At 37.3% G+C, this 21,117-nt stretch overlaps 1 protein-coding gene and 2 long non-coding RNA genes across 7 annotated transcripts in view; 1 reads left to right on the top strand and 2 right to left on the bottom strand.

Annotated features, from left to right (window-relative positions):
- Positions 1-21,117, bottom strand: part of LOC138190047 (uncharacterized) — a 238,701-nt gene that overhangs the window by 37,381 nt on the left and 180,203 nt on the right. The window lies entirely within an intron of this gene.
- Sema2a (Semaphorin 2a) overlaps positions 1-21,117 on the top strand; it is a 558,354-nt gene that overhangs the window by 509,419 nt on the left and 27,818 nt on the right. The window lies entirely within an intron of this gene.
- Positions 1,046-3,921, bottom strand: LOC138188788 (uncharacterized). The gene is made up of 3 exons (XR_011175684.1): positions 2,189-3,921; positions 1,835-2,112; positions 1,046-1,729 (listed from the first exon to the last, which is right to left on the bottom strand). It is a non-coding gene; the product is annotated as an uncharacterized LOC138188788 (long non-coding RNA).

The raw sequence follows: 21,117 nt of genomic DNA, 5'->3' as shown, positions 1-21,117 counted from the left end.
TGATTTTATATCGGTATTAAGCTGAAGAGTACACTTGTTCGTTTAATGAAAATCGTGTCTCTGACGAATGTAACGTACCACCGGTACCAGATGTGTTAATCGTGATTTATCTGACGAGTTCACGTGAAATACAACACAATGGGGTAGCAACCCCTCTGTGTAGCGTGTAATTTTAGCGATATTAATTTCTAACGCTTTTAATTCTTTGCGTTGTGTAAATATTTTTTGAATAAATAGAGCGATTGATCGACACTATCGAGAATGTGCCTTGGGTATTGCATTAATCAGGAGGAGTTTCCGAAACTGCTTAAATTTTTCTGCACGACGCATAGTGGTCCAGGATGTGATAAGACCGCGATGACGAATAATTATTTGCTTCCAAGTATTCCCGAATCAATGATTATTGTGTTTTATGTATTATATTATTATACACTATGTAATACACAATTTATTATATGTAAATATACATTTTTTATATAAATATAAATAATTAGATACACTTTATATGAACAAACTTATTACTATGTACTATATAATTGAACACTGTTATATATTATTATATTATATTACTTTTGTTCCGTCAAATCGGTCATTTGAACTACTATGTGACGTTTTCTGCAGTTTCGAAAGAAACTTCGGCGCCCCGAAGTTTGCAAAAAAAAAAAAAATCATTTTGCCAAATTTCGCGGTGACCTAGAAATACAGCAGCGTTCAGAAAGAGCAACGACTGGGGAATACGGAGGATGATTAAAAACTTCTCATTCAGCCTCTCTTATTTTTACTCTACCCTTATTACGATGTGGGACCGAGCGTTATCTCGACGCGAAATTAAGAGATCTTACTCAAGCTACCGCCTACTTCTCATCCTCCGTACTTTTCTTTTCACCTCGCGGAGGGAAGAAAATATGGAACAAAGATTCTTCGAAATATGGTCAACATTTTTAATTATACGAGAAATTAAAAGAAGAATATCCGAAAACAACGATAAAATACACGACGAGAGTACTCTCCCGATATTTCCTTTTTTTCTTCTTTTTCCTTTCCTTTTCTTTTTTTTTTTTTTTCTTATGTGTGTACATGTACAAGATGACATGGCTGGATATCGAGGGGTTGGCAGCGAAAGAAAAAGTAGCAAACAATTCTGCCAAGCACTGAAATATAAACGGGCAGGTCCGCTACTTTCTAGAATGATGGCATTAAATATACATTTCGCGCGCAGGCCACTCTGTATAACTTCGAGACTCCTGCTTTGCCTTCGGAATTTCTATCCCTAACGCCTCGTGTTCACCCTCGTGTTTCTTTCCTCCTTTCCCTTTTCTCGCCTGTCGCGTTTTGGAGCCGACATCCCTCGCCTTGGGGCGGGAGGGAGGGGGGTAGGCACTGGTCGTGTACAAGCTGTAACGCGGAGTTTATTGCAACGATGAATTTAGGATAAGACCCCGGCGAAATTTCAGTTTGATGAGGCTCTTCTGCGCCGCCAGCCGCCGCATTCGAGAGACCAACAGCTCTTTCTCTCATTCTTCTTCTTCTTCTCTCTCTCTCTCTCTCTCTTTCTCTCTCACTCTCTCTCTCTCTCTCTCTCCTTCTTACTTTTTACCTCTCTGGTAACAATCTCGCCTCTCGAATACGCGCGAACTAGGGTAAAAAAGGAAAACCCTTTTCTCTCTCGGGTTGACCGTAAATTTATGCTTTTACATTTCCATCCCGCTTTCTCGGAAATCTATTAACTCTGCAATGAGATAGTTTATTTTGGAGTGGTTGATAAACGTTCGATTAATTTGAATTCGTAACAGAAATGTTCTATCGCGTACATGATATTAATTTTTATGGTTACCTGGGACGTGATTTGTCATTCAGTATGGTTAAGAATTGATGTTTCTCTCCTTAGAAGATAGGCATTGGACCTGTTAGGCTTTAGTATACTTATTGCCACAATTTTCGAGTTAAACTATGATTAATTGTATTAGGATAGCACTGACAAAATATTCATTTTTAATAATTTGGTTTCAGCGAGATATTGACATTCTTGAACGCTCTTGAAAGTACAATAAATCGACGATAATAAGAACACGTAATTCCATTTCTTTAAAAAATCTGGTCATATTGGAATTTCTATAAATAATTCAAAGACTCGGTATATCTTTTCTCCATCTCTGATAGCATAGATATCTTATATATAGATACGTACTTTTAAGTAGCATTAAGTATATTTCAACCAGATATCTCTTATTTTATTTTATTATAGTGTAGGTACCCAATTTTTCTTTTTCTCAAGAACTCTATCAGTAGTAAACTCGAGATGTTGAGGAGACGTTCAGATTATTACATTCTACTCTATAGTACATTCTACTCATAATACATTCTACTTTCGCTACAGTCAGTTTCAGCGATATACGTATGTTCTGCTCGTGTTTTGCATAGATACGCGAGCGATGAATTTGGGAAAAAGGAAATCCTTAAGAATTTCGCGCACCAACTCTCTTTTCCTCTTTTTTACTTGGGTATTTAGACACGGCGCGACGCTGTTCTTGGAAACTTGTAAATAAATGTAATGACGGTGGCGCACCGGTGCTCGTAGAGCCGGCGCTAACGCAGTTTTAAATCCGTTCCGCGGATAATCACGGCGAAGGCAGCGGCAACCGGGCCGCATCGCGAAGAAGAAAAGACAAACAAAATTTTACGAAAGTTGCAATGAAAAATTCTCACGGTTCTGTTCGCGAAATCCTCCTTATACTAGTTTCTTTTTTTTTTCTTCTCCGTGCAAACTTGTTTACACTTCTCATTTTCCCGATTTTTCGTTCTCGTTTCACGCCCAAATAAAATTATTCCTTGAGTATGGTCTTTGATAATCCTAGACTTGGTTAACACCGCGACGACGTAGTTCTTCTTTCCCTTCCTTGTTTTTTTCTTTTTCTTTTTTACTCTACTTGGAAGCGATAAATCTAAAGAAAACTTTCGCGTTGGTCTTTGTTCCTCGCGTTCATTACACCTCTCCTGTTTTTAATACCGTGTTGTCGTGGAAAAATAAAGAGTAGACGCGCCGGTACAGAGCCGTGGCGACGTTCGTTTGATCGCGGGCCGAGTTTGTCTTGCCGAAGATTTCTTTCCTCACTTCGCGCGCGACACCGAGAAATCGGGAGTCTAGAAAGTTTCGTCGGGGTCGCCGTTGCAGAGTAGCGGTTGGCGAACCGTCTCGGCCGAGCAGGGTAAAAAAGGAAAAGAACGAGATAAGAGGAAGAGAAAACATCGTAGAAGTAGATAAAGAAGGAGGAGCAGGGAGAAGACTGTATACGAGACTGGACAGAATGGTAAGATTTCTGCGAACATCGAGTTTGCGGTGGAGAAACCCTTCCTTCGTCGTCGAACAAACATCGAAATTGTAAACAGTGCAACAGAAAAAGGGAGAGAGAGAATTCTTAGCTAGCGTGCTACTTTAGAAGGCTCGCGTTAGATGGTTCTCGACGATGCCGGTAATTGGAGCTTACGAAACGGTTCTATTATCCGAAGAAGTAACTGTCAAGCGTGTCTATCTCTTTCTCGAACCATGCTACACTCACTGCTTAGCCTTATTCCGTGCTTAGTCCACAGAGTTGTTTCATCCAAGTTGCTGTTTCTATTCTCCCTAGCTATTTCATCCAAGTCAAACCAACCCCTCTTTCTCCTCTTGTATTTGTCCTTCACTTTGCGCTGCCTTCGCGATTGTATCGCTACTTAGCAGCTTAACTTTTTAATTACCACGGTGACTCTTGTTTATCGTCGCTTTGTTTCTTGTGCTCCTCGCTTTTCACCTCTGCTCTTCCCTCTCCTTATTCCATGTGGTCTGCCGGTTCTCTCAGCAAGTTGCTTGTCGCGTTTTCGAAGACCGACTGAAACCCCCCCACACTCGAGCCGCGCTAACGAGCCTCGAATCGGCCGAAAGGCGCGACACGCCGCTGCTATAAGTACAAACAGTACGCGCGAGGAGGCAGGAGGAGAGGCGAGCACAAAACGAGAATACGAAAGGGAGAAGGATCGGAGCATTGCGCGGCGCGAACGAGACTCGAGTACCCTCTCGCGCGAATTTATGGCGAAAGTGTTCAAATAGCCATACAACCCCTGCCTGCAGTGGCACTGGCTGCGTCCTTGTCGCCGTCTCGCCCCGTCGTCGTCGTGATTCTCGTCGTCGCGCAAACTGCCTCTGCTACTAAACCGCGAAAACCCGAGAAAAAAAGACGCATACAGCAGCGGCCCGCTTCAGCGCGATCTGAAGCGTGATAATCCGTAATTGTTCCGTGCTTATTGACGGACGAGATTGGGTTTTCTGCGAAATTTATCGTCTCGTCGCCGCTTCGTTCCTCGATATTAATATTCTGCACGTGAATGGAAATATATGGATGAATATAAGAAGACAGCTGTGTTTTCGTAATCTTCGCGTGAAATGATTTTTGGATCGATAAATATTGGTAGAAATGTCTTTCTCTTTCGTTTCTGAAACTTTTTATAAGTTATGCAGACCCATTATATTACAGTTGCAGATGTATTTTATTGCACTTGAAGACGAAATTCCAACTTTCGAGACAATTGAATTCCATAAATTGGAAGATGCAGAAAACTGATGATATTGTTAACATTGTGTTTTTTAATTTACCTTAGAATTTACTATTATTCGTGCCATACAACTTTAACAACTATTCATTGAAACGTTTTCTTGTAACATTATGTCTTGTGTAGCGAAAGTGAATATACCGAATATTACTCGATACTAATCCCATGCAAGAAATCCCTCAATCCAGAGCATCGAGGATTTACGATCGTTCCATTTGATCGTTAAAATCCACGTCACCGATGCAATTCACCTCGAGCATAGTTCCGGATAATTTATCGAGATATATCGCGCGAACGAGTTCGTCATTGGCAAAATCAAGCCTGATAATTTGTTATCTGCGCGTTGTGGACGTTTACCCTCCGCGGACACTAATGTCCTGGAACTTTGGTCGTTAGATGTTTCTTCTACCTCATTGACTTCCTATAATTGGTACGGATGACGCGAAGGATTCACCCGCTTCTCACGTCCCTCGATTGCGAAACTTTGCTCCTGTAAATGCCTGGTGGACACAGGAGATTAGAATCGTGAACAAAGGAATGTGACAAAAATTATAGTTCAAGCGTGAATAGCGATAACTTCAAAGTTGTGTAGTTTGGCTTTGAACATTTAACAAGACAATATTTGTTTTAACACAAATTGGTGTCTAATGGTGTCACTAAATATAAATTTTAGATAGATTTATTTGTATCAATTTTAATATTTTAATAATTTGTTTTTCAATTTATACGAGCATTAACTCGTAAAATTGTTACTCTGGAACTCATTGGTAATTTCCACTTATTATTGATAAAGATATAAGCAGATTGAATTGATATCAACGTACAAGCTAGCGATTAAAATTAATTAATAAGATTCATGTAGAACATGAAACACAGTTATGCAGATAATAATTTCTATGATATCACGAATATAAATAAATTACAAAATGTTATATGTTGATGGCTATTTCTCAAATGATTCCACAATATCACTCGTACAAATTATTATAATACATCTTCTACCAATATCTCGTTCTAACTTTATATTTGTACGATTTTTACTTTTCAAGAAGCATCATTTTCTTGATTTTGGTAGAATCGTCAATGCATCCCATTCTCCCTAACGATGAATCGCATGATCGATGAGAGCGTGACATCGATATGCATTGGAGTTGACTTTCGAAAATCTCCGGCGGCCTTTTTCACTGCGTAGATAATTTTCACGCCGCCGGTGTAAGAAGTAAATCACAAAAATTGGAATCCACGATATCGGATTGAAATCAATATTGAATGCAGATTGAATCCCGGTTTTTCGCTCCTTTTACCTCCCCATCCACCTCCCATTCTCTTATCCTGTTTCTCTCTTCGATGTGCGCACACGATGTGCGTGTATCCGCCATCCACTCTGTTTCTCCATTTTCAGCTCTTCCTGCTACACTTCCTTTCTGTCTCTATCTTTCGCGTCGGATCGCAGAAGGGCGCGCGAGTTTGACGGTTTCCATTAAGAAAAAGTGACTTACGGTAGTGATCGACAACGAAAGGCACTTTTCGGTCTCATCGCTTCTGATCGCGAAAATTTTATGCGTATGATCACTTATGTACGACGAAGCTCGAGTGTTTAGTTGCAAGGCGAATCGAATACAGGTATTGTCACTTGGTCTACGACACGGAATTATCTAAATTTCAGTTTTAGCACTCGTGGTGTCGCTTTCGACGAGTTTTTAGTTCTTCGTGAATTACGTGATTGAAAGGTTTCGAAAAATTCTATCGAGAAGATAGCTTAAGTCTTTAAAAGAAGTTTGAATTTTTATTTCGTTGTTAGAAACTAGTGGTGAAGAAGCTAGGAATTAAATATTTTCAATTGTGGGAAATTAATACGAATGATCGAATAACAGTATAATATTTACATTAGATTGAACTAGATTGTACGACATAGTGTTTCAATAAATGAGACACCAAGTAACCTAAGGGACCATACCTCTGAGATAGTGGTGGAAATATGACTGTCTATATTTAAGGAATACACATTTCTTTTTCTGAGTATCGTATTCAAATTACAAATTTAATGATTAATATAGATACATCGCATGGTACAGAGAATTTTCAATTGGCACTAACAACTGAAAAATGAAGGTAAATCTTCCGATTTCATTCCCTGTATTAACAATTTCTCCTCATGGATGGTTATTAGTATATAGCACACGTAGCGACAAGAAACGATTCTATCTTCTAACGGTTCACTACCGTGCGTTACTATTTGATGAGATAAAAAGCGGCGCGGTGGCTCAGGCCGATGAATTTTTAACCACGCCTCCCAGGTACCATTACGGGCCTCGAATTTCGAAGGTTAGGGGGTGTCGATACCCCTGAGAAAACCGTGGGTCTTGGTCGTTTCAATAATTTAGCACGGTAAATTGTACCAGTCGCCGTATAGACTGACGTTCCACTTTCTTTTACTTCCGATCAAAATGTCATTCGTAAAAAGACGACGGGCTCCCTAAATATTTCATTCTACCCTTGACCATAAATGTAGTTCGATTTCACTTTTATGCAATTCTGTTTCGAGTATAAATGAAGTTGTATAGGTGTGGAATGATTTATCAAGCAGAGGGAAAGGGCATTACATTTTCATGGCACGCTATATCCTGCATGAGCGAAATTGAATTTTAGATTTTATTTTCTGCTACTTTTTATCTTTATAGTTTTGTTTCGATCAATGGTAATATGTTTTCTGTTCTCCTTATCACAGAGGAAACGGAATTTCAAAAATATAAATACATGGATATGCATGTGCTTCTTTAAGTCACGTCTTTATTATATGCCTAAACATAATTGCAATTAACACAATATGATGAATATAAATAGTAATTTTTTATGAATCATTTCCTATTTCTTTTAACTTTGTATTGCGTATCACTGACTGCCGTAATTAAATCTTTCCAAATTATAGAAAAATCCCAAATCTTCTTCTAAAAATTGCATCGTTACCTTTCTTCGTTACTAATCTTTGAAACTTTGAATGTTCAAAAGACAAGGGTATACCGGAAGTAATAATTTCATTACGACCAATCTCGCGTTCTAAGAGAAAGCCAATCGAGGGATCAAATCTGCGTAGTAAAGAGACCAGCGCTTCTGTTCAGCTAAGATTAATGAAAAAGCGTCGCGCATCTTAAGGATCAACCGCTATCAGGACTTTTAGTTAACGATTCTTGACTCGCTATTGGGCCGAGGAATTCGCAGACGCGCGACATCGCGGCGATGATTAAACCGTCGAAACAAGAGATGGGAAGAGGCGAAGAGGAGGTACAGGAACGAAGGAGCAACGAGTTCGTCGTAGTTTAACGACCAGATGACAACCTCTGGGTGTTCTATTCGCGACATCATCGCCTCGCCACGAGCTTAATCAAGCCGGATGCCGAAAGTCTAAAGCCACCCTCTGAGGAGCCTAGCACCGCGCGGAGACCTCTTGAATAGAAGAAGCGCAGACGGCAGAGAACCGTGGCTGATTTGAAGACGTAGAGGCGCAAAGCAAGGGAGTTTTGGTCCGAACTGGGACACGAGCGGTGATTACATGTGGACACTCTGCTTTGGATGTTCGCGCAGAGTTCTCATCTTTGTTACATAATCAGGCCGCCTTTCTTGCACCCGGTTGCACCTTTTGGAGACAGTTCTCTTCGCCCCGATCCACACGTCGAAAAGATTCCGTCCTAGTAGTGATTACGTTGCTCGTTTAGAAACCTGACCGATTTTTCTCTGCCTTCACTCAGTGTGTGACCTGTTTTTGCGGATTTTGAAGATTTTTATTTAAATTTGGCTGACGATAAATCGCTCAGGGCGAAAAATATAGGATGACATGTTTCGGAGAATTGATTTACTGAGGTTTAGGATTTGGATTTGGGTTATTTGCTTGTGAAATTGTTGTTGCTCGAGGGTTAAATGTATGATAAATTATAAATACAATCGAACTCTGTTTATGCGAATTTTATTTAATTAACGGAATTTTCTTTCGTGTTTGACTAAAGGAATTCTTGCTGTTTGAATATACTTATCCGATCGTGAACCATTATATGAACAATGAATTACGGGAATTTGAGAGAATTAATGGACCTCCTTTTATATAAATTATTTGTCTCCCGAAAAATTCATATAAACTCCGTTCTAAATAAAATATTCTAATAATAAGTTCTAATAATAAAATATTTGCTAGTAATTTATACACCGGTGTCATTGAAAATATATTACGAAGTTTAGAAATGTTTCTTCGTTATTTCTTCATTAGTGTAGTATTTGTTAACGTAGTTAATTATAACGAGACTATGTTCAACTTCCTTTGTTAACGATGAATGATGATATACAATATACATAGAAGAAGATTAAAAGATTTATCGTGTGCATGATATTAAATTCTGAAAGTTTCGATCTATCGAAGACACGATTACATCGGTTAATTGAAGTAGGAAAATTGCAAAGGAAAATGTTTAATTAAAATACAGAGGAAAGGATGTAAGGTATATATAACACGCGATAACGAATATTATACGGCAGTACTTCAGAAGTATATATTTCGCTGCTAAGAAGATTCTTTGTCTTTGATGGCATGGCTCCACAAACCAACCTTCAAAAGCCTCGACCTATTTTTCAGCCATACTTTTCGTTGCTTTTGTTTCCTAACGGCTAAATGAGGAAGCGACGGAGTCTAATGAAATGCAAAGATGCTGCAGCCGCATAGAAAGAAGTGAAAAAGCCAAGATGCTTTGAGAAGTATGTTAATATCAGAAGCTACAAGCGCATAAAACTACCAGACAACTTCATTTATTGGAACGATATTTTATTTCGTGCTCCAATAAAATTACAAATATGCGACTAATTACACGGTTCAATGTAAAATTGCTAGGGAATTTAATTTTTAACTTACCTTCTCGAAAGCAAAACCGATAAACTCCATGTTTTTATTAGTTTCTCAATTTCATTATATACATAAATACGTAATTAACAACCAATTTTCAAGATACGAATGACTTGCTTAAGTTCATTCGTCGAAAGAAAATGATATCAATAATGATAAATTCTAAAAGAAATTTCCTAATGAGAAAGAGAAAATGATATTCTATGAGCTTCTCGATAAAATCCAAAATTCTTCCAGTCAAATATCCACTCGTGTAATTTCTTCAAACTCGAGATTCAACACCTTTGCAAGTTGTCAGGCAGCGTGGCAACATTTCAGCATACGGTGCGGCGAGGTTGAAATTCGGTGTCGTCGTCTCAAAATGCAAGCGTCAACGATTTTCGTCGTCTGTAAGACGACGGACAGACTTCTTCCTCTAGGACTGCTTACTGAGCGTGTAAACGCGACTTGGGGACGCCCCGTGGCCTCGCACTCGATCCTCGTCGACTTTTCTGCCTGCAGCAAATCCGCGGAAATCCGGCTCCGTCGATGGAGTTTGAGGTCGGAACACATACAACCAACGTGCAGGGAGACGGTAGATATTTCTGTTTAATAGTCAGCGTACCATGGCCGATAATGGAAGTCGAGGCGTTTGCATGCCGCCAGGCACACCGGTGCCGTAAAGTTAATGGCATCGTAGGCAACGCGATAAAATGATGCACCCCGGCCAGCTGACAAAATTATTGCCAGCATCCATACGTGACCTGGTGAGATTGGCAACCTGGTTCAACCTTTAGAGACACATAGAACGTATCCATGTTAGCTTGAACGTTGCTGTGATTGTGAAACGGTAGACTTGTGAAAGATAGGATGTTTTTGGTTATTATTGAATAATCTTATGGAATTAATTGTGTAGAATATTTGTCATATTTTCAGATTTGGCTATTTTGGTTTATTCTTAGTTAAGTAATCGTAGGAAAATATAAAATATTAACGTATTATTTTGAATATTTTGTAATATTTTGTACTGTGATATATAAACATTTATGTTCTTTCGCGAAGATTGGAATAGTTATGTATATTGTTTCCTATGAAAGCAAAAACTGTCATTTTGTATCAATGATTAATTAATGGAGGTAATGACAGAGGATACGATATCGAATCGCACAGAATAATATTCTTATAGGAATTTTCTCTGGCACTATGAGTATGTTTCAGCAAACTAACAATTTCGTTTGTAACTTTTTTAAGTTCCTATTGGCTGACTCCAAATCCTTCAATTCATAATTAGAAATGTTTTTTTATATAATTATACAATATTTTATACAATTTGTAAATGATTTAAAATATCGAGTATATATTTTGATTCTCATCGTATCAATAAATTTACAATACAAATATTTCTTGTTCACACTTTACAAAGACTATAAAGGAACGTTAAAACAACATTGAAACCTTTGCAGTAACATTCCAAACAGAAAGAAAACAGCAATTCCACTATCACATTCTCTTTTCTGATCTAGACAACTATACATTTAAGTCGGACATACCAAGTGGGTAGTAGGTTACTATATAGGTAACTTGCACCTGTTCTTTCCTTTCTCTCTCTCTCTCTCTCTCTTTCTCGCCCCCTCTCTCTCTCTCTCTCTGTTTCTCTTACTCTTTCTTAGTCTGAAGTTGCTCGCGTCTCTTGGTTCTCCGTCTGCCTGCTGGAGAACTTTCTGCTGCTCTTTAGTGAATTAAGGACTAGAGAACATAGCCTTTAATCAGAAACCGAGCGAGATTAAGGTGCGTTCCCATTTCGCGAGCTCGTTAACGGGTCCCTGGTAATACGAGAGGTTCGTTAGAAAAACGACGTAGAAGGAGGCCTGATATCGGGGTTGTAATCTGAAATTGAACCGTTAGACGAATCGTCGGCCTCGCTTGGTCTCGCGTGGTTCTTTCTTTGCTTACGTGACTCCGAGATCTATGATCGATATTGAACAAACACTGGTTTTTCCTTATCGATTTTACATTCAACCTCTTGTCTCGTTTCCTATTTCTGCTTCTCTAAATTATAGCCGTATTGTAACTAATGCAAATTGTATTCACGATAAAATTTCATTTTATTTCTGAATCTCATTTCAGTGTACTGCATCGATACTTTATTAAACCGAAATTATTTCTGAATTTTCATTTAACGTAAGTACTGCATAACGTAATTTTATTTAAGAGCGAAATGTTTATAAAACAAGGGGCTAAAATGATTCAGGTGTATAAGTGACGTATGAAATTGTGTGTTCTTTTATTTTCAAAATTAGAAGCTATGTCGGCGTAGTTTATTCAGATATGTTATCGTTAAATAATTTCTTTTTTGTTTAATTGTGAAAAAGAGGCAAGTATAGTTTATGAAACGTTCTGCGGTTATTAAGTTACATTTTCAAGAACTGTGCTACGCATGGGTTATTAATATTAACTAAACGTAATGGCGAGAAAATTTTACGAGTTACATAAACTTTTATGTCGGCCAGTTCACGATGGTAATGGAAAAACGTCGTGAGTTGGTTCCGATATTAGATTCTATGACTCATTTACTGTTACTATAGCTCACAAATGAGCGTTCTTAATTAACGACACGCTGTCGACGTGTGAGAGTAGAATTATAATGTTTCACGATTTTGATCTCGCTGGAAAACAGCAGTAAAAACATTTTATGCTTCTGTATCCTGTAACTTTTTCTATAATTATTCCACTCTCACAGAATTATTCACAATATTACTATTTATAAAAATTATCGTTTCCGATTAATTATGAAAGATATATTTATTAATTTTTAACATAAAATGATGTACATGAGACGTTGTTGTAAAATTCAGCAGCTATTAAATGAATAAATTAGACAGATAAAAAGCAATCACAAACAATAATGAATATTACAACAAAGATTAATTAATAGAAATATCAATTAAAACAATCAATTTCTCTCCTTTCAGCGAAGAAAAAGCAACGAACTCTTCTTATCAACTTAACACATCTAAGATTAAACTATCGTTTTTTCCATAGCCATCAGTTTTCACAGTCAAAGAGATTTTTCACGCTCGTAGAAAATCGAATGAAACACGAATGAACATAAATGCATAAACAAGTTACAAAGCAGGTCTTTCGATAGATTAATGACTCAACACGAGTTTCTTTCCTCTGAACGAGGAGCATTTGCATTTCGTCGTCGCACCTTTTCCATGTAGCCAATACCATTAACATGTTTCATTTCACTCGACCCTTCGACACGCGTACAAAAAGAGGAAAGAAGAAAAGAAAAAAAGGGAGCGAAGGAGGAACTCGAGCACAGCCTCAGCCACGGTCTTCGTTTCGTTCTTCCTTTCTTACTTTCACCCACACCTCGATCCAGCGCCTTCATTTCCCGGCAGCCTCGCTATTTCTAACTCGGCGTACACCACCGGATAGTAATGATTAGTGTAACGAGAAGATCCTTGGCTGGGTTGCAGTTAAGTGCGGATACCGGGAATGGCTCCGCTTTTAATTACCGGCGAGCCCGGTGTGTACATCGCAGCCTTAATGCACCGGGCTGCTTAACGAGTAATACGTCGTTATCAATGGCCACGCGCAGCTGTACTAGAGGCTGGCATCGTTAAATGATTTTAACGGGCCAACCGGTGGAATTTACACGAGGCAAACGCCTTCCCTTCCGTTTTTCCTCCTTATGATCAACTGGATTGTTTCTACAGGCATACGAACCACATCAAATAGGAGGTGGATATTTTGAGAATTAGAACAGTGCGTGATCGTAATTTTGGTACGTTTATGAGACGCGAGGTGTATTTAGGGAAATGTGTTAAGGAAGAAAGAAGAAATAACAGGTTAAGGTGAAATTTATACGAGGCAAACGCCTTCCTTTTCGTTTTCATCACATGTAATCAACTGGATGTTTAGAAGGAGAAGAAGGTGAATATTTTGAAAATTACGACAGTGTGTGGGAGTCACTTTATGCTAGCAAGTCCTAGATAATCTCTATGTATATCCATTGGGAGATTTTTCTCACAAATTAGAATTTTAGTAGTGCGATGAAGAGAGTAGAATAACAAAATTTGACATGACCAAAGTTATTTACGCACCAAATGGATTTCCCGAGAAAGACGATAAAGGATAGACTCGTATAATGTAAATTTTCCTTTAAAAAATGAAATTGTGGTATTTAAATGTATTAGGTTGTCCGAAAAGTTTCTTTCGTTTTATGAGGAAATAATAGACGCACAAAGTTTTTCGTTTTATATTGTTTTGTCGTATCACGTACGATCCATTTTGTTCTGTTGAGATAAACACCGCAACATTTCACAGACTTGGTTTCACGTTTGTATGAAGGTGCATTGTTGTAAAAAATACGTTTGCGAAAGAAAGACACTTTCCGGACAACCTAATATATTGCTTACTTGAATCGAATAATTCGTTTACATCTTCATAATCATCTACATCTCCAGAATAATTTTTTCCCTATATCTGCGTTCAGTTTGTAGCGAGTCTGCATATTGAATAATTGAATCGTTGTATTTTTAAACAAATGTCGATTGATACAAAATGTCGATTCATACAAAGATATGGCAGCAGAGTAATACAATGAAAGGAATCTGAATGAAAACGTGTCATGTCGAAAGTGGGGCGAATTCGACAAAAGCAACAGATAACTAGCTTCAGACAATTGTTAAAATCAACATTAGAATGGCGGTTAAATCGAGTCGAACGTGGAGATGTCAAACAGGAAGATAGTGCGGGATCTATTCAGTTATTACCTAGTTAACCATCGTTTTGCATAGGAAATTCCAAGCGCATATAAGCGACTTCGAGACGAACTAGTTCTCCAGCCACGTGCTTGGTATTTCGAGAATAATTGTACCGAGCGAGCGAACGTAACGTAGTTCGTAAGTAGATTATCTTTATACGCGGCCAGATCTCTGAAAATTACTATCTCGCTAACGTACCTCCTTTAACAAATATTTCGCGAACGTTAAGTTTCCTGAAACGATATAGACTCGCCGTCCTTATTTCCGCCCAATTTTAATGCTTTATCGTATAAATTATATTTTCAGGAAACTCTGCCTTGAAAAGCCTGTAATACAATTTAATTAGAGATTCTGTTACAAGATCTTTACATTCTTGAAGAAGAATCTCGTTTGCTCTGTTTCAAGAAATAATAAACACAGTTATACAGTAACGAAAAGAAACGTAGGTTTTAATATCAAATCAAAGTAACACGAAGATCAGAAATCATTTTTAATTTTTCTCTTTTTTAACACTAGAATTATTCCAGGAGAATTCCAGATATTTTATAAAGAATCATCGAAATGTCCAAAAATACATCGATATAAATCTACAAAATTTCTAAGAAACATTACGAATTAGTGCGACTATTCCATTGCATAATAGCTTTATGCAATGTGAATCACAGAACTTAGCTAAAAAGTAATCAATATGTTGTCTAATGTTCCATTAAAAGAAATAGAATCATTGCATTTCAATTTACCCGCAATTTTATAATTATAATACACTGCGTCAAAATAAACGAGTGTCCAGATATTTTCAGAGATCGTTTTAATTTTACTCACCTCATTATTTCAACTTCACAAAATCCCAATTAGTAGCCAACCACGGACGAGTCATCTTTGTACAAGTCAATCGTGTTCAAACGTAATTAACATTCTATCGGACGAACACGATCAAAGCCAAAGTAGAGAGTCGCTACTCGTGTTACGATTCTTATCGCGAGTTTCCCATTGCAAGTTAGAATCCTCTGAAACGATACCGATCGAACGTGCATCTCGTTCCACCGGGAAAAATCTCGTTGTCTCGTGAATGAAATTAACTTTGTGGATGGAATTAGAAATCGAAACGATAAAGGCCAAAGGCCAACGACTTATTTCGAGAACAAGACGTGTACACGCAATTCCACGCTCGTTCAAGCGCAATCGTGTAATCACAGAATCGCGAGTGGCGCTCGCGCGCTTCGCTGTTTAGCTATGGCAGGTTTGCAGCTTGATTACGCATTCGTGTGCGTGCGTGTCCACCTGTGCACCCTCCTGTTCCAACGTGCACGTGCGTGATCCGCAGCCTGTCGCGCACGTGTTTGTGCACGATTATATATTCGTACGTACACAGGTAAGCAAGGCTACATATATACTGGAGGGACGGGTGCTAGTGTTTGAGGACAAGCGTGTTTGTGGACGTACGCGTGTGATTACCCGATGTCGCGGATGTACAGCTGCGATCGAACGTTACCGTGATTGTACGAATGTACTGTACGTATCGGTATTGTTGCTTTATGATATGCCATATATGGAATTGTAGTTTAATGCTTTACCATATGAGTCGCATACGACATTTTATTTTTACTAGTTTTTATCACATTGCGTACGGGCTCAACGCGCTCCCAGAGTCCACATATTTTTGATTAGCACAGATCTACCGATGTACTGGCTATACTGACTGATTGTTCTTACATGCTTGGAATATCAACATTCAGTTGTTTTACTCATCATTTGTCACAAGAATGCGCAAGGTTTCATTACCCAGGTAACATAACAAAAACATTTATTTCTGGTTTCCTAAGTCATCAATTCAGTCGAAAAAACATAAGGACGAGATATCTCGTGATCCGGCTACAACGTTCGGCTTGCTAAAAACGAGATATCTCGTGACCCGTACGCAATGTGTTATCACCATATATTGTATCGTATTGTTAATGTGTATCGGTATCGATATATTTTTATTAAATAAAAGAGCATTACTTTTGAAGGCTACATGTGTAATTTAGACGTACTTTGGCAATCAATATGGTGTATCGATAATGACGTATTTTTATTAAATAGAAGAGTGTGTTTTACGTGTTGAAAGGAAAAGGAATCGAATGAAATCAAACATCGAGTCTACTAGTGTGACACGATACTCGCGTAACCTGTTTCTGAAATGTTATTAATGTGCTTTTGATAAGCACCTTTTCTGACAAGTAGAAAAAGGACTTTAATCGAACATGAAAATGCTGTGCGCACGGTATAAATCCTTTGTTTCAATTAATATATTCCACGCGTGTATAATAACAGAAATACCAGTGCTATGTCACAAAGTGATTGCATGTTCGAGACGTGTTTAAGAATCGTCCAGTTAACAGTTATGGGTCAAGGAAAACAGAGACTACTAATTATTTGTAAACGAGGAGTTCTATTTCCATTTTAAGAAACCCATTTTCCGCGGGTAGAAACGCAGCCATGCAAGAAATAATATATCCGTACAAACGGAGTCCAATTACAAAGACGTTTACTGAACTGAAAGCAAAAATTCTACGTTAAGAACGTGTAAAAATGTGAGTATCTTTATTTAAAAGAAAAAAAAGGAATGTTTAACTTACTTAATTCCCCTGAATATAATAATTCGCAATATAAAAAACTTGCCCATAAATCAAAAGTAAATTTACTTTTTCAAGCACTCGGAATCGACCTCATTTCATTCGTGGAAAGTTCAATAATGAAGTTAACGTAGCAGCTAATGGTTATTCTACCTCAATAAAACTTTCATTTATTATCCAGCTCGTTTGAAACGCTAAGAGATCAAAGGATTTAAAAACATTAATATCGCGAGTTAAAAATTGAAATTAGAAACTTAACCATCGCGTGAAAGAGTTAGCACGCGAGAAACGTTATCCACAGAAACGAAATTGGACGATATCGAGCCAAACAAATTCGGGTAATTTTCTCTTTACAGCGGAGCGTAAAGTTGGTCTTTGCTCGGCCGAAAATTTCCCTTCTGGCGTATTCGGTGTATTCCAAGCGATCGGAATCGTAGCGAATATCGGAGAGGTTCGAATCGAGCCGCGTAAATCGTGGTACGCGCCGGGTTTACTCGAGTCGCGCGATTCGCGAACTTCCAGCTACCAAAAGCTCGTAGAATAGAATTCCTCGCAGGAATTCCATTTTACACGGCCATTGCCGGGAGCCAGACGATTCGATTCGGTTCGAGGCGATTCATTCTACCTTCAGCCCGAACAAATAATTTTCCACGTTCGCCAAAAACCTATCGCGAGATCAAATACCACATATTGTCTCTAACGTATGCGACGTCGCAAAAACGCAATTTATCGTGTACTCCGGAGAACATGTAATTTTTCTACAGGAAATAATTTTCTCCTTTGGTTACTTTCAATGCATCGCATTAGACGACGTGTTACATTTGCTAAAATTATGTATATCGTATCTCATTGTATCTTAGTTTTATTATCGAACTTTTGGATTGTAGACGTAACTAATTAAAAGTTTCGACTTTTGTAAAAATATTTCTTTCAACGTATTATTGGATTAAAAAGTTTCGAGTGTAACAGAAGTTCTTTTATTTGTATTCATAACTGAAATATCTAGATATTTTCTCCTGCCCTAAATTTCTTTCACTCGATATTTCAACATATTTTTAGCTTCTTTCGTTGTTCGCTCGGACTGATTATGTGCTATATGTAAAATATCTAATATATGAACAGTATACTCTGAACTGCATTTTATACATAAGTTTATACATAAGTCAAATAAGATAAAAAGAAATTGTCCACGTATAATTAACATCTGGAGTATTGCTTTATGTATTTCCGATATGTCAACTGAATAACTATATACATATTTACATAGGAAACCGAATTAAACTGTTGAACACATATAATAGAATTTTTAGATTTATCTAAAATCAGTAATGCACTATCGTCCATAAATATTAGAACATCTGGTGCGATTCGATTAACAAAAAGAATACTTGAATCACACAAATTTCACGTTTGTTTGTAATGAATAATTGACACTTCATAAAATGTATATAAATTTTTAAGATATTTCAGTTACTCTAAGATCAGTTGATCTCGCTTTAATTATTATTTTTTTATTCCCATCAATTAATATTAACTATTATTGTTATCAATATCTATCAATTGTAGATGGTTGTCTGAGACAAGTTTAGAAGGCAAAATGAGATTAAAGAGCTTCATTTCAAGTATATTTATATTTTATATATTCGTAATAATTTGTAAGTGTCGAATTATTTATAAACAGCGGCATAAAGACTCTCGCAACACCACAAGCCACGTTTAATTCATCGTGGTTGATGATTAACTCCATCAGTGTGAAACATCCAAAAAATAAAAAAGAATGACGTGGCACCATCGAGATTCTAAAAATCAGACGCATGAAAACCAGGCGTGTCGCATAATTTGCCCGTTTCGAGTGCGTCCCCCGTTACTGTCCTCCGCATCGTCCGAATAAATATCACGGTGTGGTCGCGTGCGCAAGCAAAAACAATTCTTTCGTTAATTTATTAGCCGTAGATCACTGTCACAGGACGGTGTTTCGGGTTTCTCCCCCCTGCGTTCTCCCGGGCTAGGACAATTTCGAGGATCAACGCGGTTTCTGGCCATGACATCAGCGGGGAGCGGCACGCGACGTCCGCAGGAGATCGATCGTTAAAGGCAACGCGTTTCGGACGATTGACCGTGCAAACGAACCACTTCCTTTTCCGGATCGTGTCTACGACCTCTGGCACACGAAATGCTCTGGCTGAATGGGAGACGGTGAACGAGGGGTCGCTCCACGAAGGCGTCGAAATCTATGGCCGAAGGGTCTGCAACTCGCGGTTTCCGTTTTTCCGGTTTACCGGAGAAAGACCTTGCGGCTTTACTGTCACAGATCAATTTCAATGAAATTCCTTGTGACGTTTCGTAAAAATGGCGGTATTTAGCTTGGTTTAATTCGGACGTTGAATCGTCCAAGTTGAACGAAGAATGGACGAAGGAATAGCTGGAAATTCGTGCTGTCGGATATTTTATAAATTTGATGTGAAATGTATGGAAAAACGTATTTGTAGTATTTATGAAGATGGTTGTGTTGTTAAAATGAGGGAACAAAAGTGCTTTGAATAATTTTAGTGAAAACAATGCTCATAGTCACTGGTGTACAAAGAATATTTATTTAGTTTAAACGTTCCATTGTTTATAGACAGTTAAAAACGATGTTCGAATCATTAATAATTCCTGCTGTCTTGTTATTTTATAAATATTAATGTAAATATAGTAACAAATGCAACAATATATACAAATTTGTCGTATTTCTGTGAAAGGAGAGAACAAAAATGAATCGAATAATTTTAACGAAAGCGTAGTTGAATGGAGTACAAAACGTAATTATTTTCGACAAGTTAATCTCTGGACTTTCATATCAATAGAACGTTGCAGAAGAATTATAGAAATAAATCGTGATTTCTCGCTGTTAAATAATATTGTTTAGATTATTTGAATTTCGTGTTTATTATAAATCATTTAATGAATTCCGTTACGCAATTACGGTCAAAAAGCAGTTCGGTCTTGGTATATGAATCAATTACAGTTCAAATATTGCTGCTCAATTAATTGTATTTTTGTCTGCGGATATAGTAGATATAAATACGGCATTTTTTAAGCTTGAATTAATTATTTAGCAGCGTAAGAAACAACAGTTGAAATAATTATAATAACTGAAATAATTTATAGCTTTATATAAATATTTGAAACGATTACATTTTGCAGTTGAATGCACTTGAAATAAATTTTCATAAAAGATTTGTCATTTTCGTCTGATCAGATATCTATTATAGGTTTTTAAAACTTCAAATGATTAAATTGATATTTAGCGTTCTATTTTGCAAAAATTGCTTGTGCTTGAAACAAACGATGCGATCTATAATTCAGTCGCACAATTTGATTAGTTTCTTTTCCGATAATAAACTTGGATTTTTCTTACCGATTTCCTCGACAAATAAATGATCTTATTTTAATGTATAATCTTTAATTTATTGTTTATCGCTTGATTCTACGAAGATCAAGCTATTATCGATGTAAAGCCCTCAAAATGCTAGGAATAATACCAACTTGATAGTTGAGAAAAATAAAATGCAAGAGAATCGTGATGGAAAATATAGATTCGAATAAAGGTATAAGGAAATACAAATATTGGATATCGTATTTTATTCTTGTATCATATGTATAGACGTCCAATCCTGTTTGATAGCCATTCAAAGTTTCGAGAAATGTTCCCTAAGGAAATATTTCTTTAATATTTTACTTTTTCGAAAGTGTGTAAATATTTCACTTCTACTTAAAATATGTACGCGTATATATTTTACAATTTTTTGCTGTATACGAAGCTGGTAACACGAGAAATAAATAAAAAATCCTGATAGTGATTAAGATACGTTTGTGTCTTGTGTTACTGTCAAAGAAAGCAATGACTTGGCTGGATGTATGAATAAGAATATTTTCAAAAAGCTCTGTTTGCTAAAACTTGCTCTTTCTAAACTCGCTAGACTATGTACTTTTCGTCTTTAGGAAGACTCATCGTCACAGACATGCGCACACATAAGCATTCACAGACAGTACTTCATCTTTCCAAAGTACACGTAGACTTGTCAAATCTTAGCTTTCAGACATAATACGGTATCTATTAGAAAAAATCTTAAATTATTTTATTTCAAGATTTAATTTTGAAATTCAATGAAAAATTTCAAATGCTGATTCAACGTATATGAATTTCAACATCTTCGTATAACTATCCATAAGTTTGCCGAACTTACAGGCTACAAATTATAACCTCCACTAAAAAATAAATTTTTAATTTATTTTT

Source organism: Bombus flavifrons, chromosome 2 (genome assembly GCF_040668555.2).
Source record: "Bombus flavifrons isolate JBK064 chromosome 2, iyBomFlav1_principal, whole genome shotgun sequence".
Taxonomy (NCBI): domain Eukaryota; kingdom Metazoa; phylum Arthropoda; class Insecta; order Hymenoptera; family Apidae; genus Bombus; species Bombus flavifrons.
Note: the sequence above shows the minus strand (reverse complement) of the source record. Positions and strands in the feature narration are given on the sequence as shown.